The sequence below is a fragment of the Nerophis lumbriciformis genome, linkage group LG06 (assembly GCF_033978685.3).
Source record: "Nerophis lumbriciformis linkage group LG06, RoL_Nlum_v2.1, whole genome shotgun sequence".
NCBI lineage: Eukaryota > Metazoa > Chordata > Actinopteri > Syngnathiformes > Syngnathidae > Nerophis > Nerophis lumbriciformis.
The window spans coordinates 51805951-51827353 of record NC_084553.2 but is presented as its reverse complement, the minus strand read 5'-3'; the positions used below and the strand labels follow the sequence as shown (position 1 = coordinate 51827353).

The window sequence follows — 21403 nt, the reverse complement described above, 5'->3', positions numbered from 1 at the left end:
GTTTCGGTACGGGGGTTTCGGTTCGGTTCGGAGGTGTACCGAACGGGTTTCCACACGAACATGTTAAGTAGCCGCCTAAGCTAAAGTCTTAACAGCTGCTCCGCTTCATTCTGTCTCTGCCTGTGTCAGTACTCTACACAGCACCCAGCATTGTCCCACCCACACAACCATCTGATTGGTTACAAACAGAGCGGTAACAGCCAATCAGCAGTGACTTAAACGTAAACGACAGCTCAGCTCGCTCGCAGCCCTGGCTTGAGGTGAAGGCTAAATAGCTTTTAGCGTAACGTTAGCTCATTTTGCGGTGTGTGTGTGTGTGTGTTACGGACAGCAAAGCCCTGTCTGTCTGTTATTTCACTTTACCTTTTTCTGTGTTGATTGAGCTGTGTTGAAGCAGCAAAAAAGGACATTATGTTAAATGAAGAGTTTCTGTCTCTGATAGTTGATATAATAATGTAAGTGCATCATTAAGCCTACATGGTGTCCAGGGATGAATAGTCTCTCCTATTGCTATTTTACTATTTTTTCAGCTACAGTTAAAGCTAAAGTTAAAGTACCAATGATTGTCACACACACACTAGGTGTGGTGAAATGTGTCCTCTGCATTTGACCCATCCCCTTGTTCCACTCCCTGGGAGGTGAGGGGAGCAGTGGGCAGCAGCGGTGCCGTGCCCGGGAATCATTTTTGGTGATTTAACCCCCAATTCCAACCCTTGATGCTGAATGCCAAGCAAGGAGGAAATGGGTCCCATTTTATTAGTCTTTGGTATGACTCGGCCGGGGTTTGAACTCACGACTAGAGATGTCCGATAATGGCTTTTTTGCCGATATTCCGATATTGTCCAACTCTTATACTGATTCCGATATCAACCGATACCGGAATTAACACATTATTATGCCTAATTTTGTTGTGATGCCCCGCTGGATGTATTAAACTATGTAACAAGGTTTTTCAAAATAAATCAACTCAAGTTATGGAAAAAAATGCCAACATGGCACTGCTATATTTATTATTGAAGTCACAAAGTGCATTATTTCACAACCTACCGATCTCAGGGCGGACACTCTAACCACTAGGCCACTGAGTAGGTAGTTACATTAAACATTAGTAATGTAGCAGCCTAGTTTTGAATGGCAGGGTCCCTGCTATCACATGTTGATAAAAATATAACATTTACATAATACAAATCAACTACAGGCTTCTCAAATGCTGTAACAAATTAAGCATGATGAGTTGACTTGAAACCGTTTAATGTTGCACTTTTTATATGTAGATAAAAAGTTTTGTCATTTTATTTAATCTGAGCAACAACTTTTTAAACAGTTTAATGTTGATTAACGTGGGCAGAATTATTATAGTGTTCCCAATGTTAAAAGGATAAAGCCATTGTTTACAAATTTGGTAAATAAATAACCAAAAAATTTATATTTTGTTGTTTTCTTACTGTACCGAAAATGAACCGAACCGTGACCTCTAAACCGAGGTATGTACCGAACCAAATTTTTTGTGTACCGTTACACCCCTAGTAAATCGTATTATAAATGTGCTTGTTACTACATTACATATATACTTACATCATATATAAATACATAAATACATGAGATGTAGACCACACACCTGACAAGTGTAGAAAACTCAAAATTCTGCAGTTAGATAATTACATGCGTGTCGACAATCAGCGCAATCATGTCAAATATTAATGTGACAATTAAACAGACTGGGATAATTGCCTTTAATATAACAGGGTGGGCCAATTGGGTGTTAAGTTTTATTGTGAAAATCCCAGTTCAGGGCATGGTGTAATACTATGACACACTACCCAGGATAGCAACACAGAAAAAACTTATAAGAGCAGTTTAAAAGAGATCCTTTCTAGTTGAAATAATAATGCTACAAAAAAGTCAGTGTGAAAATACAAATTATGTTTTCATTGATTTGGGGGATATACAAATAGTGGAAATAACCTGAATCTGTGTCCAGTGTCAGTGCAGTTCACAAATTAACCGACTGATAAGAGCGGTGTGAATTACACGCAGTCATTTCAAGTCTAACCTGCCTCGGGCTCAAACCTCGGTCCCCTGACTGACAGTTGAGCGCGTTAGCCAACGAGCTAAACACCCAAGCTGTCAGCATGATGCCATGATGCCAACTCTTAAGGTGCCAGGGACTGAGGTTTCCATGTAACCCCCCCACGGCCATACTCGCTGGCAAAAATGTCCATGTTACACACAGTTGCAATTAAGTCCTTTTACGTTTTTAGCTGTACAAATGGCCAGAAAATGACACAATTGTCATCCGTTTTCAAATTATTTGGTCAACTTTAGGGATAGGCAATATGGCAAAAAATCCATATATTGATATATATGTGACAATATATTATTCGGCATATAAATTATCGTAAATTCCAGGTGATAGAGCACACCGGTGTTAAAGCCACCAAATATTAGAATACATTTTGTAAATGTTTATTAAAATATCCCAATTGTTTCCAAACGGTGCTTGTCACACGGCAGTAAAACGGTGGATCAAACAAAACAGAAGTCATCGTCATGGACCCACCAGCTGCGGAAGCTAGCCCTCCAATCGGCTAAACCGACTCAATAACTCCACTGTGACGTTTTGGTGAATTTGTAAACAATTTAGCATATATGCTAATGCTAACGACACACATGCATGAAAACGCTCCTACAGACATCACACATGTGTCGGGTTAGTAAATATGAATTGTTTCAGTTATACTGTTAAACTTACAAACGTTGCTTGGAGTGATGAATGAAGAATATATACAAGTAGAATTGCCATTGACGGTTTTACCTTCGGTGGAAGGAACGGAACAGAAGTGCATTTTCAACCCGGAGCACCTGCAGTGAGCAAACAAAAAGATGACGTCATAACACAAACAATAACACACCTTTTCAGTGTTGAAAACTATTTGTTGAATATAAACAAATAGTTTAAACCTCTACCATGCAAAGCGAAAGCCATTTATCAACAACACCCAGAAACGCCGCCGGCTTTGCTGGGATTGAGCTCATCTAAGATGGACTGATGCAAAGTGGAAAAGTGTTCTGTGGTCTGACGAGTCCACATTTCAAATAGTTTTTGGAAAATGTGGACGTTATCATGGACGCCCCTGCTTATTTCTGCAATACAATGCCAAGCCACGTGTTATAACAGCGTGGCTTCATAGTATAAGAGTGCGGGTACTAGACTGGCCTGCATGTAGTCCAGACCTGGCTCCCATTGAAAATGTGTGGTACATTATGAAGCCTAAAATACCACAACGGAGACCCCGGACTGTTGAACAACTTAAGCTGTACATCAAGCAAGAATGGGAAAGAATTCCACCTGAAAAGCTTCAAAAATTGGTCTCCTCAGTTCCCAAACATTTACTGAGTTTTGTTAAAAGGAAAGGCCATGTAACACAGTGGTAAAAATGCCCCTGTGCCAACTTTTTTGCAATGCGTTGCTGCCATTACATTCTAAGTTAATGATAATTTGCAAAAAAAAAAAAGTTTCTCAGTTCAAACATTAATTATCTTGTCTTTGCAGTCTATTCAATTGAATATAAGTTGAAAAGGATTTGCAAATCATTATATTCTGTTTTTATTTACGATTTACCCAACGTGCCAACTTCACTGGTTTTGGGTTTTGTACATTGTCGCGACACGCCGACCAAATTTACGACGTTTATATCGGCGTTGACTTCTACTCCTAATAAAATGTTGTTTATCGTACAATTTGAGGGGTATTGTTGCTGCAGAAGCACATGTGAGATGTGTTTACATGCTGACGGCTGTCTGAGGCCGACGTAAACAACTCCTGCAGAGTTGGCTTGTTCGCTCGCTCTCTTTGCTTTTTAGCTCATTTCCTCCCGGGGAAGGAGACACACGTGTCCATCTGGAAGACATCATAATGGCCCCGCGTGCCCACCAGTGGGGACAGGCGTGTGACAGGCGTGTGCACACCGTGGCCTTACCATGTGTCTTCCTGTCTCTCATCTGCACCGTGTTGCCTTCCGGGGAGGATTGCGGCGCTGACAGCTCCTATAATGAAGCTTTCCCCGCGCAGTCGTCGCACAAAAACAGCATCACGTATGCAGAAACACGCCAGCGGAGCCTCGGGGAGAGTGCCACTCAGACAGCGGCACCAAGCCCAAGGACCAGCTGGAACCTTGAGGAGCGCCGAATGCAAATAGAGAGGCCGCCACAGGCTTGTAATGCAAATATGTACACAGCTAAGCACTTAACTACATCGGGGTCTCGTTTGGGTTGATTGGAGCGACTCCCCGTGTGTGATTACGCCGCTCCTCCAGTATGATGTCTCTAAGTGATTAATGCTGTCCGTCAGACGAGTCAGGCTGATGATAATAGAGAGATACTCCAGCCGCAGTGATTAAAGATCGAAAAACCCTGCTTGAGGGTGTGAGTGAGTTATTTGAGCCATACATACTTGACTTGGAGCTTTCTATTACGCTCCAAGTCTACTAAATTGCTCCGAGGGTCATAATTTCACAAAGCTAAGGACCGGGTTAAAGGACTTCTCCCTAAAATGTTATTTGTCTTGTGTGTTTAAAGGCCGACTGAAATGCCATTTTCTTATTTAAACGGGGATAGCAGGTCCATTCTATGTGTCATACTTGATCATTCCGCGATATTGCCATATTTTTGCTGAAAGGATTTAGTAGAGAACATCGACGATAAAGTTTGCAACTTTTGGTCGCTGATAAAAAAGCCTTGCCTCTACCGGAAGTAGCAGACGAGTAGCGTGACGTCACAGGTTGTGGAGCTCCTCACATCTGCACATTGTTTACAATCATGACCAGCGAGAGCAATTCGGACCGAGAAAGTGACAATGTCCCCATTAATTTGAGCGAGGATGAAAGATTTGTGGATGAGGAAAGTGAGAGTGAAGGACTAGAGGGCAGTGGGAGCGATTCCGATAGGGAAGATGCTGTGAGAGGCGGGTGGGACCTGATGACTAAAACAGTAAATAAACACAAGACATATATATACTCTATTAGCCACAACACAACCAGGCTTATATTTAATATGCCACAAATTAATCCCGCATAACAAACACCTACCCCCTCCCGTCCATATAACCCGCCAATACAACTCAAACACCTGCACAACACACTCAATCCCACAGCCCAAAGTACCGTTCACCTCCCCAAAGTTCATACAGCACATATATTTCCCCAAAGTCCCCAAAGTTACGTACGTGACATGCACATAGCGGCACGCACGTACGGGCAAGCGATCAAATGTTTGGAAGCCGCAGCTGCATGCGTACTCACGGTACCGCGTCTGCGCATCCAACTCAAAGTCCTCCTGGTAAGAGTCTCTGTTGTCCCAGTTCTCCACAGGCCAATGGTAAAGCTTGACTGTCATCTTTCGGGAATGTAAACAATGAAACACCGGCTGTGTTTGTGTTGTTGCTGCAGTCGCCCGCAATACACCGCTTCCCACCTACAGCTTTCTTCTTTGCTGTCTCCATTGTTCATTGAACAAATTGCAAAAGATTCACCAACACAGATATCCAGAATACTGTGGAATTTTGCGATGAAAACAGACGACTTAATAGCTGGCCACCATGCTGTCCCAAATTGTCCTCTACAATCCGTGACGTCACGTGCTGACGTCATCATACCAAGACATTTTCAGCAGGATATTTCGCGCAAAATTTAAAATTGCACTTTAGTAAGCTAACCCGGCCGTATTGGCATGTGTTGCAATGTTAAGATTTCATCATTGATATATAAACTATCAGACTGTGTGGTCGGTAGTAGTGGGTTTCAGTAGGCCTTTAATGCCAAAGCAAGGCTCCGTCTTATATTCAATAATGGTATTCCCTTGTTTACCTCAAATGGCAAATATATAACAAACTTAAAACTAACAATATTTTAAAATTGGTCAAAGACTCACAACATGACAGGAGCATTCTGCTAGTTTTAAGGACTTAATGCAAAAAACACTTGTTAAAGATCCTCTATGTGACAAGAGAGTGTTGCTGTTTTTAAGGACTTACCACAAAACGCTAGTGTGGATGTTGCCCTCCTGTGGGTTCTCCTGACCGTAATAGACCTTCTTGGAAGCCCGGGAGTCTGGTTTGGACACTGCTTTATTTTGGTTACACACCAGGTCAGCACTCTGCTTGGCGACTTTTCAGTCTGTTTTGGTTTTGCGTGCCTGTGTGTCTGCTCGCTCCAACTCCCAACAACTGTGTCTCGGACCGGCTGCTGCTAATAAGCATGGCAGGTAATTGGATGATCATCCCCAGCTGGGTAATCCAATCACCTGCCAGCTGTGCTTCGAGGCCGGTCCTTACACACCCCGCTCCACGGCAGGCCAGCAGACCACGCCCCCCCCTCCACAGCTAGTCAAAGATCATCTATATAAAAGGAGCACTGATGCAAAAGTGGTAGTCGAAGATCCTCTTTATGACAAGAATAATATGCTGTTTTTAAGGAACATCTGCAAAAAACACTAGTCAAAGATCCTCTATAAGACAAGTGTGCTCTGCTGTTTTCAAGGAACTTCTGCAAAAATGTTGCTCAAATCCTCTTTTGACACGAGTGCTAGCCTGTTATTAGGGAACTCCTGCAAAAACACGAGTCAAAGATTCTCTATTGACGGAATTGCTGCATTGTTTTAGGGACCTTTTGCATGAACACTAATCAGAGATCAGCTATATAAAAGGAGCACTGATGCAAAAGTGGTAGTCGAAGATCTTCTATATGACAAGAATGATATGCTGTTTTTAAGGAAAATCTGCAAAAAACACGAGTCAAAGATCCTCTGTAGACAAAAGTGCTCTTTGGTTTTCAAGAAGCATCTGCAAAAATGTTGCTCAAATCCTCTATTGACACGAGTGCTATCCTGTTATTAGGGAACTCCTGCAAAAACACTAGTCAAAGATTCTCTATTGACGGAATTGCTGCATTGTTTTAGGGACCTTTTGCATGAACACTAATCAGAGATCAGCTATATAAAAGGAGCACTGATGCAAAAGTGGTAGTCGAAGATCTTCTATATGACAAGAATGATATGCTGTTTTTAAGGAAAATCTGCAAAAAACACGAGTCAAAGATCCTCTATAGACAAAAGTGCTCTTTGGTTTTCAAGAAGCATCTGCAAAAATGTTGCTCAAATCCTCTATTGACACGAGTGCTATCCTGTTATTAGGGAACTCCTGCAAAAACACTAGTCAAAGATTCTCTATTGACGGAAGGGCTGCACTGTTTTAGGAACCTTTTGTATGAACACTAATCATAGATCATCTATGTGTCAGGAGCGCTATGCTGTTTTTAAGGACTTACCAAAAACACTAGTCAGAGATCCTCTATAGACAAAAGTGGTCTTCGGTTTTCAAGGAACATCTGCAAAAATGTTGCTGACATCTTCTATTGACACAAGTGCTATCTTGTTATTAGGGAACTCCTGCAAAAACACTAGTCAAAGATTCTCTATTGACGGAAGTGCTGCTCTGTTTTAGGGACCTTTTGCATGAACACTAATCAGAGATCATCTATGTGTCAGGAGCGCTATGCTGTTTTTAAGGACTTACCAAAAACCCTACTCTGAGATCATCTACAGAACATAAACACTATTTTATAAGGCTCTAATTCAAAAGCAGTAGTCCAATATCTTCTATTGACAGGAGTGCTGCACTGTTTTAAGGACCTTATGCAAAAACACTAGTCAGAGATCCTTTATAGACAAAAGTACTCTTCGGTTTTCAAGGAACATCTGCAAAAATGTTGCTCAAATCCTCTATTGACAAAACACTAGTCAAAGATTCTCTATTGACGGAAGGGCTGCACTGTTTTAGGAACCTTTTGTATGAACACTAATCATAGATCATCTATGTGTCAGGAGCGCTATGCTGTTTTTAAGGACTTACCAAAAACACTAGTCAGAGATCCTCTATAGACAAAAGTGGTCTTCGGTTTTCAAGGAACATCTGCAAAAATGTTGCTGACATCTTCTATTGACACAAGTGCTATCTTGTTATTAGGGAACTCCTGCAAAAACACTAGTCAAAGATTCTCTATTGACGGAAGTGCTGCTCTGTTTTAGGGACCTTTTGCATGAACACTAATCAGAGATCATCTATGTGTCAGGAGCGCTATGCTGTTTTTAAGGACTTACCAAAAACCCTACTCTGAGATCATCTACAGAACATAAACACTATTTTATAAGGCTCTAATTCAAAAGCAGTAGTCCAATATCTTCTATTGACAGGAGTGCTGCACTGTTTTAAGGACCTTATGCAAAAACACTAGTCAGAGATCCTTTATAGACAAAAGTACTCTTCGGTTTTCAAGGAACATCTGCAAAAATGTTGCTCAAATCCTCTATTGACAAAACACTAGTCAAAGATTCTCTATTGATGGAAGTGCTGCACTGTTTTAGGGACCTTTTGTATGATCACTAATCAGAGATCACCTATGTGTCAGGAGCGCTATGCTGTTTTTAAGGACTTACCAAAAACACTATTCTGAGATCATCTACAGAACATTAACACTATTTTATAATGCTCTAATGCAAAAGCAGTAGTCAAAGATCTTCTATTGACAGGAGTGCTGCACTGTTTTAAGGACCTTTTGCAAGAACAATAATCAGAGATCATTTTTGTGACAGGAGCGCTTATACTGGTTGTAAGGACTTGTCACAAAACGCTAGTCAAAGATTCTCTATTGACGGAAGTGCTGCACTGTTTTAGGGACCTTTTGCATTAACACTAATCAGAGATCATCTATGTGTCAGGAGCGCTATGCTGTTTTTAAAGACTTACCAAAAGCATTAGTCAGAGATCATCTACAGCATAGTAACACTCTTTTTAAATGCGCTAATACAAAAACGGTAGTCAAAGATCCTCTATATGACAAGAGTGATCTGCTGTTTTTAAAGAACATCTGCAAAAACAGTAGTCAAAGATCCTCTTCAAGACAAGAGTGCTCTTCTGTTTTCAAGGAACATCTGCAAAAATACTAGTCAAAGATAATCTATTTGACAGGAGAGCTATACTGTTTTTAAGGACTTACTCCAAAACGCTAGTCAAAGATCTTCTATATAAGAGGAGCACTGTGCCAGTTTTAAGTAGCTCATGCTAATAAATATATTGTAAATGACGAGTGCTATGCTGTTATTAAAGAACTCATGCAAAACACAAGTCAAAGATCATCTATTGACAGTAGTGCAATGCTGTTTTTAAGGACCGACTACAAAACGCTAGTCCAAGATATTCTATATATCAGGAGCACACTGCTAGTTTTAAGAACCTAATTTAAAAAAATGGTAATCAAAGATGGTTTAAATGACTTCTGCAAAAACGCGAGTCAAAGATTATGTACGTGACAGGAGCGCACTGAAGTTTTAAAGAGCCTTCTAGAGAAAAGCTAGTCCAAGACACTCAAAATGACAAGAGCCCTGTGGTGTTTTTAGGATTGTACCGCTCTCTTCCAAGATTCAAACTGAATATGCGCCACCATCATTGTTGGCGAAGGTGGCAGAGATGAGATAGGGAGGGGCCACACAAAGGGCACCTTTATACTTTGCCATCAGTTCTTTCTGGAGTTCAAGCATGTTTCTTTTATAAGTCATTCAGGAAGAAGAGAGACCAAGAGCCACCAATCACGGAATGAAACGCATGCAAACAGTCTATTTTGTTACGTGCAATGTTTGGGCGTACGATAACCCGACGGTACACGAAAACTGGAACAAATATTTATCAAACATTTTCATGGGTACCAAATGTTATTGTCACAGAGTGAATTCATTAAACGGTGTAACTATTAATGTGATACCTTTGTTGCATGTGATGTTATCTCCCGTTGCAGACTATACATCGGCTTAAACACTTGGCGAGGAAACAATCAGTCAAGTAGAACTCAGAGCAGACTCAGCCAACTGCCTCTAGGTAATGTTGCAATTTTCAATGCCAACAAAGCAAGCACGTTTGCCTGTTAGAAAACGATCAAATGCAAAATGCGATTCCACTTTTCCAAAATGCGCTAGCTTGATGCTAATTTAAATTGTCGTTGCCATACACATGCCACACATAAGCATTAGCAATTTCACATGCCGATTTAAACACCTTCAAATTCCATAGTGAATGACGCATTACAATCAAACAGCTGGTGTGTAATATGCACTATACTTGCAGTATAAACACTTTGTAGGAAGCAACATAAGACTCAACTGGCACATAAAGCGTAATGGCAAAGACTGCTTCCTGACTACGGCAACATAGCATAGTCTATACACCACTGTCGTCTAATTCTTACGTCTACCATATAATACTTGCCAATGAGTCTGAACATAATAATAAGAAAGCAATGATACAGTTGTACCTCAACTTAAGAAGTGTTTTGAGATAAGAGATGTCTCTCGACGAATCGTTCAGGTTTAGGTTGCAAACAGAAATTCGAGTTACAAGCGTAAGCTCTGACTCAAACCTCCAGTCTCATACTCACTGGCATTAATTTATGGCTAAAATTGACACAACTTTATTTTCCAACCATGTGAACAAAGAAAACGAGTGCAAAGGACAATGCTGAGAAGAAGTGGGTGATATTCACAAAATTAAAGAAAGAAATCATCAAAACATGACCAAACGTCATGTCATTGGAGCGCATCACTGCCATTCTGCACCATAATGCAGCAGAATGAATCGATAACGCCAGCCAAGAATGGTAAATCATATCTAAACGGTGGACATGTATCCATGAAAATATGGAGAAGCTGCTGAAGACAATACCGTAATAGTCCGCTCTCCAAGGTAAATGCTGTGTATTACTATTACATGACTTCATCAAATTACTGTTGTTGTTTGTAGTACATTCTTTTGTATTGTTTTTATACAATATTTTGTATGTTCTTTTTTTAAGGCTAGTTACATGTTACTGTTTTTGGGGGGGTTAAGCACCAAATAAATTTTGTGAGGAGGCGTGGACGGCGGACCTGCAGCGAGCCGGGGCGCGCCGGGGCCGGCTCCGAGATGGGTGTGAGGAGGCGTGGCCGGCGGACCTGCAGCGAGGCGGGGCGCGCCGGGGCCGGCTAACAAATTTGGACGTCAGGTGCGTAGATGGCTCACCTGGGCGCATTTATGTAATCACCTCTCACAGTGTGGAGATGAAGGAGGAGATGAAGGAGGGGCAGAAGGAGCTGGAGAGCCGCGGGTGCATGCAGAGCGAACGCGACAGAGAGCGAGACACAGACGACGACGCGGAGGCTGAAAAGCAACCGGAAGAGCAAGCAGTTGGAAGAGAGGAAAGAGCTGAAAAGCGACCCGACCTGCACTGAAGTTTATTGAAAAATAAACAAAGTGACAAAACTGCTGCAGTCATGTCTCTTCTTGGTGGTCCATGGAACCCGGAGGGAAGAGGTCCTCCACAAATGTATTTCAATTAATTTCAATGAGAGACGTTGATTAGAAATAAACGTGTTTTGAGTTAAGAATTCTGTCAAGTCAAGAACCAAGTCACCTCGGAAGTTGAGCTACTACTTTAACGGGGCAGCACGGTCATCACAATTGGCTTTGTGGAGGTTTCCCTCCCGTGGGTCCTCTGGACCACCAAGCATCGACACGAGAGCCCGGGTTTCAGAATACAACACTGGTTTATTTGCCGTTATTTTGCTTTTCAGCACAAAGTCTCTCCCTCTCGCTTTCGCCCCAGCTCCAACAAAGTCTCTTCTCCAGGCTGCTGCTTAAACAGAGCGACAGGTGATTAGATAATAATAGAAGCATTTAAGTCCCATCTTAAAACTCATTTGTATACTCTAGCCTTTAAATAGCCCCCCTGTTAGACCAGTTGATCTGCCGTTTCTTTTCTTTTCTCCTCTGCTCCCCTTTTCCTTGAGGAGGGGGGGGGGGGGGGGGGGGGGCACAGGTCCGGTGGCCATGGATGAAGTGCTGGCTGTCCAGAGTCAGGACCCGGGGTGGACCTATCGCCTGTGCATCGGCTGGGAACATCTCTGCGCCGCTGACCCGTCTCCGCTCGGGATGGTGTCCTGCTGGCCCCACTATGGACTGGACTCTTACTATTATGTTGGCTCCACTATGGACTGGACTCTCACAATATTATGTCAGACCCACTCGACATCCATTGCTTTCGGTCTCCCCTAGGGGGGGGGGGTTACCCACATATGCGGTCCTCTCCAAGGTTTCTAATAGTCATTCACATCGACGTCCCACTGGGGTGAGTTTTTCCTTGCCCGTATGTGGGCTTTGTACCGAGGATGTCGTTGTGGCTTGTGCAGCCCTTTGAGACACTTGTGATTTAGGGCTATATAAATAAAGATTGATTCATTGATTGATAATAAGGTCCACCTGGGCCATCTACGCACCTGCACTGCAAAAAGTCAGTGTTCAAAAACAAGAAAAAAAATACAAAAATTAGGGGTATTTTATTTGAATTAAGCAAAATTATCTGCCAATAGTACAAGAAAATTTGGCTTGTCAAGACTTTCCAAAACAAGTAAAATGAGCTAACCTCAATGAACCCAAAAATACATTAAAAAAAGTATATTCTCACTAATAACAAGTTCATCCATCCATCCATCCATCTTCTTCCGCTTATCCGAGGTCGGGTCGCGGGGGCAGCAGCCTAAGCAGGGAAGCCCAGACTTCCCTCTCCCCAGCCACTTCGTCCAGCTCCTCCCGGGGGATCCCGAGGCGTTCCCAGGCCAGCCGGGAGACATAGTCTTCCCAACGTGTCCTGGGTCTTCCTCGTGGCCTCCTACCGGTCGGACATGCCCTAAACACCTCCTTAGGGAGGCGCTCGGGTGGCATCCTGACCAGATGCCCGAACCACCTCATCTGGCTCCTCTCCATGTGGAGGAGCAGCGGCTTTACTTTGAGCTCCCCCCGGATGGCAGAGCTTCTCACCCTATCTCTAAGGGAGAGCCCCGCCACCCGGCGGAGGAAACTCATTTCGGCCGCTTGTACCCGTGATCTTGTCCTTTCGGTCATAACCCAAAGCTCATGACCATAGGTGAGGATGGGAACGTAGATCGACCGGTAAATTGAGAGCTTTGCCTTCCGGCTCAGCTCCTTCTTCACCACAACGGATCGATACAGCGTCCGCATTACTGAAGACGCCGCACCGATCCGCCTGTCGATCTCACCATCCACTCTTCCCTCACTCGTGAACAAGACTCCGAGGTACTTGAACTCCTCCACTTGGGGCAAGATCTCCTCCCCAACCCGGAGATGGCACTCCACCCTTTTCCGGGCGAGAACCATGGACTCGGACTTGGAGGTGCTGATTCTCATCCCAGTCCCTTCACACTCGGCTGCGAACCGATCCAGTGAGAGCTGAAGATCCTGGCCAGATGAAGCCATCAGGACCAAATCATCTGCAAAAAGCAGAGACCTAATCCTGCAGCCACCAAACCGGATCCCCTCAACGCCTTGACTGCGCCTAGAAATTCTGTCCATAAAAGTTATGAACAGAATCGGTGACAAAGGGCAGCCTTGGCGGAGTCCAACCCTCACCGGAAACGTGTCCGACTTACTGCCGGCAATGCGAACCAAGCTCTGACACTGATCATACAGGGAGCGGACCGCCACAATCAGACAGTCCGAAACCCCATACTCTCTGAGCACTCCCCACAGGACTTCCCGAGGGACACGGTCGAATGCCTTCTCCAAGTCCACAAAGCACATGTAGACTGGTTGGGCAAACTCCCATGCACCCTCAAGGACCCTGCCGAGAGTATAGAGCTGGTCCACAGTTCCACGACCAGGACGAAAACCACACTGTTCCTCCTGAATCCGAGGTTCGACTATCCGGCGTAGCCTCCTCTCCAGTACACCTGAATAGACCTTACCGGGAAGGCTGAGGAGTGTGATCCCATGATAGTTAGAACACACCCTCCGGTTCCCCTTTTTAAAGAGAGGAACCACCACCCCGGTCTGCCAATCCAGAGGTACTGCCCCCGATGTCCACGCGATGCTGCAGAGTCTTGTCAACCAAGACAGCCCTACAGCATCCAGAGCCTTAAGGAACTCCGGGCGGATCTCATCCACCCCCGGGGCCTTGCCACTGAGGAGCTTTTTAACTACCTCAGCAACCTCAGCCCCAGAAATAGGAGAGCCCACCACAAATCCCCCAGGCACTGCTTCCTCATAGGAAGACGTGTTGGTGGGATTGAGGAGGTCTTCGAAGTATTCCCTCCACCGATCCACAACTTCCGCAGTCGAGGTCAGCAGAACACCATCCGCACCATACACGGTGTTGGTAGTGCACTGCTTCCCCTTCCTGAGGCGGCGGATGGTGGTCCAGAATCGCTTCGAAGCCGTCCGGAAGTCGTTTTCCATGGCTTCCCCGAACTCCTCCCATGTCCGAGTTTTTGCTTCCGCGACCGCTGAAGCCGCACACCGCTTGGCCTGTCGGTACCTGTCCGCTGCCTCAGGAGTCCCATGAGCCAAAAGAACCCGATAGGACTCCTTCTTCAGCTTGACGGCATCCCTCACCGCCGGTGTCCACGAACGGGTTCTAGGATTACCGCCAAGACAGGCACCAACTACCTTGCGGCCACAGCTCCAATCATCCGCCTCGACAATAGAGGTGCGGAACATGGTCCACTCGGACTCAATGTCCAGCAACTCCCTCGTGACATGTTCAAAGTTCTTCCGGAGGTGGGAATTGAAACTCTCTCTGACAGGAGACTCTGCCAGACGTTCCCAGCAAACCCTTACAATGCGTTTGGGCCTGCCAGGTCTGTCCGGCATCCTCCCCCACCATCGCAGCCAACTCACCACCAGGTGGTGATCGGTAGAAAGCTCCGCCCCTCTCTTCACCCGAGTGTCCAAAACATGAGGCCGCAAATCCGATGACACAACTACAAAGTCGATCATAGAACTGCGGCCTAGGGTGTCCTGGTGCCAAGTGCACATATGGACACCCTTATGCTTGAACATGGTGTTCGTTATGGACAATCCGTGACGGGCACAAAAGTCCAATAACAAAACACCACTTGGGTTCAGATCCGGGCGGCCATTCTTCCCAATCACGCCTCTCCAGGTTTCACTGTCGTTGCCAATATGAGCGTTGAAGTCCCCAGTAGAACGAGGGAATCACCCGGGGGAGCACTCTCAAGTACTCCCTCGAGTGAATCCAAAAAGGGTGGGTACTCTGAGCTGCTGTTTGGCGCGTAAGCGCAAACAACAGTCAGGACCCGTCCCCCCACCCGAAGGCGGAGGGAAGCTACCCTCTCGTCCACCGGGTTGAACTCCAACATGCAGGCTCTGAGCCGGGGGGATACAAGAATTGCCACCCCAGCCCGTCGCCTCTCACTGCTGGCAACGCCAGAGTGGAAGAGAGTCCATCCCCTCTCGAGAGAACTGGTTCCAGAGCCCTTGCTGTGCGTCGAGGTGAGTCCGACTATATCCAACCGGAACTTCTCTACCTCGCGCACTAGCTCAGGCTCCTTCCCCCCCAGCGAGGTGACGTTCCACGTCCCAAGAGCTAGCTTCTGTAGCCGAGGATCGGACCGCCAAGTGCCCTGCCTTCGGCTACCGCCTGCTATGGGTGGTGAGCCCATTGGAGGGGGGACCCACGTTGCCTCTTCGGGCTGTGCCCGGCCGGGCCCCATGGGGACAGGCCCGGCCACCAGGCGCTCGCCATCGTGCCCCAACTCCGGGCCTGGCTCCGGAGGGGGGCCCCGGTGACCCGCGTCCAGGCGAGGGAAATCTGAGTCTCGGTTCTTGCATTTCCATAGAAGTCTTCGAGCTGCTCTTTGTCTGATCCCTCACCTAGGACCTGTTTGTCTTGGGAGACCCTACCAGGGGGCATGGAAGCCCCCGGACAACATAGCTCCTAGGATCATTGGGACACGCAAACTCCTCTACCACGTTAAGGTGGCAGCTCAGAGAGGAGACTAATAACAAGTGTACTACTAAATGAGTACGTATTTTCTATTGTTTCATTGAAAAAAAACCCAGCAAAGTCCATTTGGCTGTCATCTGTTTTAATCATGAGACACAATGAAAAAGACTGAAAAAATTTCCGGGGGTCTGAGGGACGAAGGCCCCCAGCCAGGTCCAGGGCGGTGCCCTGGTGGGGGGGACAAGGGGGGCGACGCCCCCCGAAGCTCCTGGTTTTTCACCAATTTAACATGCTAAAATTAACAAAGACAGCACCATTTGAAGAAAATATTTTAGTGTTTAAAGACATGAAAACATCATTAATAGAACATACCTTCAAGTTGTTTCATATGTTTTTGGCGTTTCACATGTACTTCCAAAGCCTTGAAACCTCGTGATCCATAGTCAATATTATCATGACACCACGTGCACAAAACCTTTCCGGGACGATCCATTTTCCGAATAAAATCACAGAACAAAGTCGTAACTTCCTTCTTCCCAACAGTATCAGTGATTTCCCTTTCCATCCAGTCCCATCGAAACTTATTTTTGACATGTTTATCAATTTCTTTTACTCGTAAAGCGTCCTTTCTCTCGAGAACCGACATCGTTTACATATGGAAAATGGCGGTAATAACCATCATGAATGATGACGTTCTTAACGTCATCATTCAGAACAGATGTCCTGATTGGTCACAAGGAACATATCGACCAATCAACTACGGCGTAATATAAACTACGTCTCGAATCTTGATTTAGGGTCGGAAAAAAACCCCGGAAAAAACGGGAGTATTTTTTTTTTTCCCCGAGATTAAAAACGACGGAATTTCGACTTTAGACGGAAAAATCACATGCCTGCAATTGTGTCAAAGTCATGATTTTTTTTTCATGCTTGAAATAAGAAATTATGACTTTAAAAAAGTACTTTTATACTTGTGAGTGTTGATGACACAGCTTTGCAACAGTTGATATTCTAGTTTCAAGCATGTTTTACTCAATATAGGTCATAAAATCTCAGTAACAAGCTGTAATATCTTACTGAGATCATTTAGGACCAAAACCCTTAAATCAAGTAAAACACTCTAACATAAAATCTGCTTAGTGAGAAGAATTATCTTATCAGACAGAAAATAAGCAATTATAACCCTTATTTGAGATATTTAATCTTGCTTAAATTTCAGTTTTTGCAGTGTGTCGCTGACTTCAAGGCCAGTCCTGGCACACCAACGCTTCGCTGCAGGCTCGCAGGCCACGCCCCCCTCCACAGGCTTATTTTTAAATATCACATAAAAAAAAATATGATTTCATTATTATTTATAAATATCACATAAAAAAAATTGGATTTCATTATTAAACAATGAAAAATAATTAACACACACACAAAAGTGCCAAAAATTGGTACCCTTGAGTACCGGTGTCAGTTGCCAGGAACCGAGAATTAGTTCTATATCAGTTCAAACGTGAAAGGTACCCGCTGAATTGTACGAAAAGTGGGGTGTCCCGAAGTAACGCCGTATAAAAACCCCTTCCCGTGTCAGTCGTGGTCCAGATTCAACCCGCGGGCCGCAAGTTGAACAGTGCGAAAGCTTGTATCTGGCATCGCCTCGCCAGCCCCCCAAGCGGCGCTGACGTGTGATTGGCCCGCGTTAGCCCGCTGCCACCTGGGTCTTCTCCCGATGAGACCAGTAATAAGGGCAGCACTTATCAGGTGTTGCCTCCAGCCACACACACACACACACACACACACACACACACACGCACACACACAGCAGCATGCTGGGAGAATAAGGGGGAGAGGGCAAGCGAGGGCCCACCACAGTCAAGATGTAATTAATCACCATGGAGTGGGAGCTGTCAAATCCCACCATGCAGCTCCTTGTGAACTGATAATGCTGCCCAGCACAATTTAGTCTGATGGACATTTTCTTCACCTCTGGCGAGAGAAGAAAGAAAGAAAGAAAGAAAGAGGAGAATACATATTTCTCCTGACGACCGCCTCGCTCCCGTTCCGACCTGACGTCCGGGTGTCCCGATCGATGGCGTTTCCTCCGCAGCACTTTTTGGGGGGTAACAGATACACACGTCGGCGTGGGTCTGTTAATAAAGCTGCCTCCAATCGCGTCCAGCAGCCAGACAGGCGTGGGGGATGACTCCATCACTAATCTGATAAATAAGTTATATTTACAGCACCCCGACAGATGAATAAGTCAATAACGACACGTGCACTGCGTTATTGAACAAAAATCACATTTGATGCAATTAGCATCGGTCAAGGGAAGACTGCAATATACCGTATTTTCCGGACCATAGGGCGCACCAGATTATAAGGCGCACTGCCGATGAGCGGGTCTAGTCAGGTCTATTTTCATACAAAAGGCACATTAAGGGGTCATATTATTTTATTTTTTTTCTAAATTGAAAAAACTTTCTTATGGTCTACATCAGTGTTTTTCAACCTTTTTTGAGCCAAGGCACATTTTTTGCGTAGAAAAAATCCGGAGGCACACCACCGGCAGAAATCATTAAAAACGAACCTCAGTTGACAGTAAAAAGTCGTTGTCGCAATTGTTGGATATGATTTTAAAGCATAACCAAGCATGCATCACTATAGCTCTTGTCTCAAAGTAGGTGTACAGTCACCACCTGTCACATCAGTTTTTTTGCTGTTTTCCTGTGTGTAGTGTTTTAGTTCTTGTCTTGCGCTCCTATTTTGGTGTCTTTTTCTCTTTTTATGGTATTTTCCTGTAGCAGTTTCATGTGTTCCTTTGAGCGATATTTCCCGTATCTACTTTGTTTTAGCAATCAAGAATATTTCAGTTGTTTTTATCCTTCTTTGTGGGGACATTGTCGATTGTCATGCCATGTTCGGATGTACATTGTGGACGCCGTCTTTGCTCCACAGTAAGTCTTTGCTGTCGTCCAACATTCTGTTTTTGTTTACTTTGTAGCCAGTTCAGTTTTAGTTTCCTTCTGCATAGCCATCCCTAAGCTTCAATGCCTTTTCTTAGGGGCACTCCCCTTTTGTTTTTTTTTGGTTTAACCATTAGACACCTTTTTACCTGCACGCTGTCTCCCGCTGTTTCCAACATCTACAACAGCTACCGGCTGCCGCCTACTGATATGGAAGAGTATTACACGGTTACTCTGCCGAGCTCTAGACAGCACCGACACTCAACAACAACACATCATTTGCAGACTATAATTACTGGTTTGCAAAAAATATTTTTAACCCAAATAGGTGAAATTAGAGCATCTCCCACGGCACACCAGACTGTATCTCACGGCACAGTGGTTGACAAACTCTGGTCTACATAACATGTAATGGTGGTTCTTTGGTCAAAATGTTGCATAGATTATGTTTTACAGATCATCTTTAAGCCGCTTTCTGACAATCGCTTCAGGATGCGCCGTTTTGTGGGCGGTCTTATTTAGGTGGCTCACCTTCGGCAGCGTCTCCTCCCCGTCATCTTTTATGTAGCGGTGTAGCGTGCAAGGACGGGAGTGGAAGAAGTGTCAAAAGATGGAGCTAACTGTTTTAATGACATTCAGACTTTACTTGTCTGCTTGTAAGTACTCGGTGATTGTGCGCTGCCGAACATGCTCCTCTGCTCGTCAAACCAGCAATGTCATGATTTGACGACGCGCCGTCATGGCTGGGGATCGGTACTTTTCAAACAGAGTAGAGTACCGTTTTTTATTCATTAGTACCGCAATACTATACCAGTACCGGTATACCCCGTACAACCCTACTTCCTTTACTTGTAAGCAGACTTTTGCTGGCATTCACTTACTTTATCCACTTTAAGATAGCTAAAATGTTACAATAAAAAGGTGTGTGCATTTAATACGAATTGGAGAGGGTGGTATTTTTGCATTAAATCTTGTTAAAAACCTAAGCTGGACATACTTTCTTATACATTTTAAGATCTTTTTGATGACTGTTCTTAAAAAAAACACACAAAATAAAGCAATTGAGTACATCAAAGATTGTTTTCTAATAATTAGGAAGCTTGGCTTTGTGTATGATATTCTACTAATTACTTTTGCTTGCAGCCATTGAAGTGGATTGAAGTACAGATTACATCGGCAGAGCACCTCTAATGTTTGATGTCCATCTACTTATGTTTATTTAGGCTTCAACGCCGCTTTACCCAAAAGTCAAAGACCCTTCGCTAGTGCCAGAGTTCCTGACCTCTTCCCAGGCGCTAAGGGGCTGGTGCAACTCTATAGGCAGACTTTGGAATGTTTTCTTACACACGTTTAAAAGCGGGGTTTTATTGGCAGATTGGGTGTCAGGAACAAATAAGCATGATGGCCCTTCAGAATACGATAAGAGGAACAAGGCGTCCACAAACAGAGGGAAGGGACGAGCGGGGGGGAGATGAAAGCGCCGCTTTGGACCAAGTCTGGGTTCTTATCAGTCTGGCTGGCTGGGTTCTAAGTCTGACTGGGACGATTAGAAGTAGGCTAAATAGATCAAATTCTTCCTTACACTTGATTCTCTTTGCTTTAGTGAGTGGTTCTCTCTAAAGACCTTCTACTGGGCTTCAAAACATCAGTAAAACCTTAACGTTATGAAAAAGGACGCTGCCCTGATTCAAAGTCATTGTTATATTCAATGGATGCATATCTGTGGTAGAGATTTTTTTTTTTTAAATGGTATTAGTATTGTCGTCATCATTCCAGCACAGGGGTGTCGAAAGTGTAGCCCGCCGAAAATTTTAAAAATAATCCATCCAACCATTTTCTACTGCTTGTCCCTTTTTACAAAAAAAAAACCCTTAAAGGGGAACATTATCACAATTTCAGATATGTTAAAACCATTAAAAATCAGTTCCCAGTGGCTTATTATATTTTTCGAAGTTTCTTTCAAAATTTTACCCATCACGCAATATCCCTAAAAAAAGCTTCAAAGTGCCTGATTTTAACCACTCGTCCATTTTCCTGTGACGTCACATAGTGAAGCCAACACAAACAAACATGGCGGAAAGAACAGCAAGCTATAGCGACATTAGCTCGGATTCAAACTCGGATTTCTGCGGCTTAAGCGATTCAACAGATTACGCATGTATTGAAACGGATGGTTGTAGTGTGGAGGCAGGTAGCGAAAACGAAATTGAAGAAGAAACTGAAGCTATTGAGCCATATCGGTTTGAACCGTATGCAAGCGAAACCGACGAAAACGACACGACAGCCAGCGACACGGGAGAAAGCGAGGACAAATTTGGCGATCGCCTTCTAACCAACGATTGGTATGTGTTTGTTTGGCATTAAAGGAAACTAACAACTATGAACTAGGTTTACAGCATATGAAATACATTTGGCAACAACATGCACTTTGAGAGTGCAGACAGCCCAATTTTCATCAATTAATATATTCTGTAGACATACCCTCATGTCAGCAGGCCAGGGAAGCTAGGGTCGATATTCTTCTCTAGATCATCTTCGGGACGGTGTGAGCCAAGACATTCAGGGGGTTTAGCTCGCTCGTCTGCGGGAACAAACTGCCGCCATTGCTTGCCGTGC

At 44.4% G+C, this 21403-nt stretch overlaps 1 long non-coding RNA gene across 1 annotated transcript in view; it reads right to left on the bottom strand.

The window, feature by feature from the left end:
• Positions 1-2394: 2394 nt before the first annotated feature.
• The window catches only part of LOC133608362 (uncharacterized), a 237271-nt gene continuing 218262 nt past the window's right edge, over positions 2395-21403 (bottom strand). Inside the window, exon 4 of the long non-coding RNA XR_012050496.1 lies at positions 2395-2862. This is a non-coding gene — a long non-coding RNA (uncharacterized lncRNA). The remainder of the gene's footprint in view (positions 2863-21403) is intronic.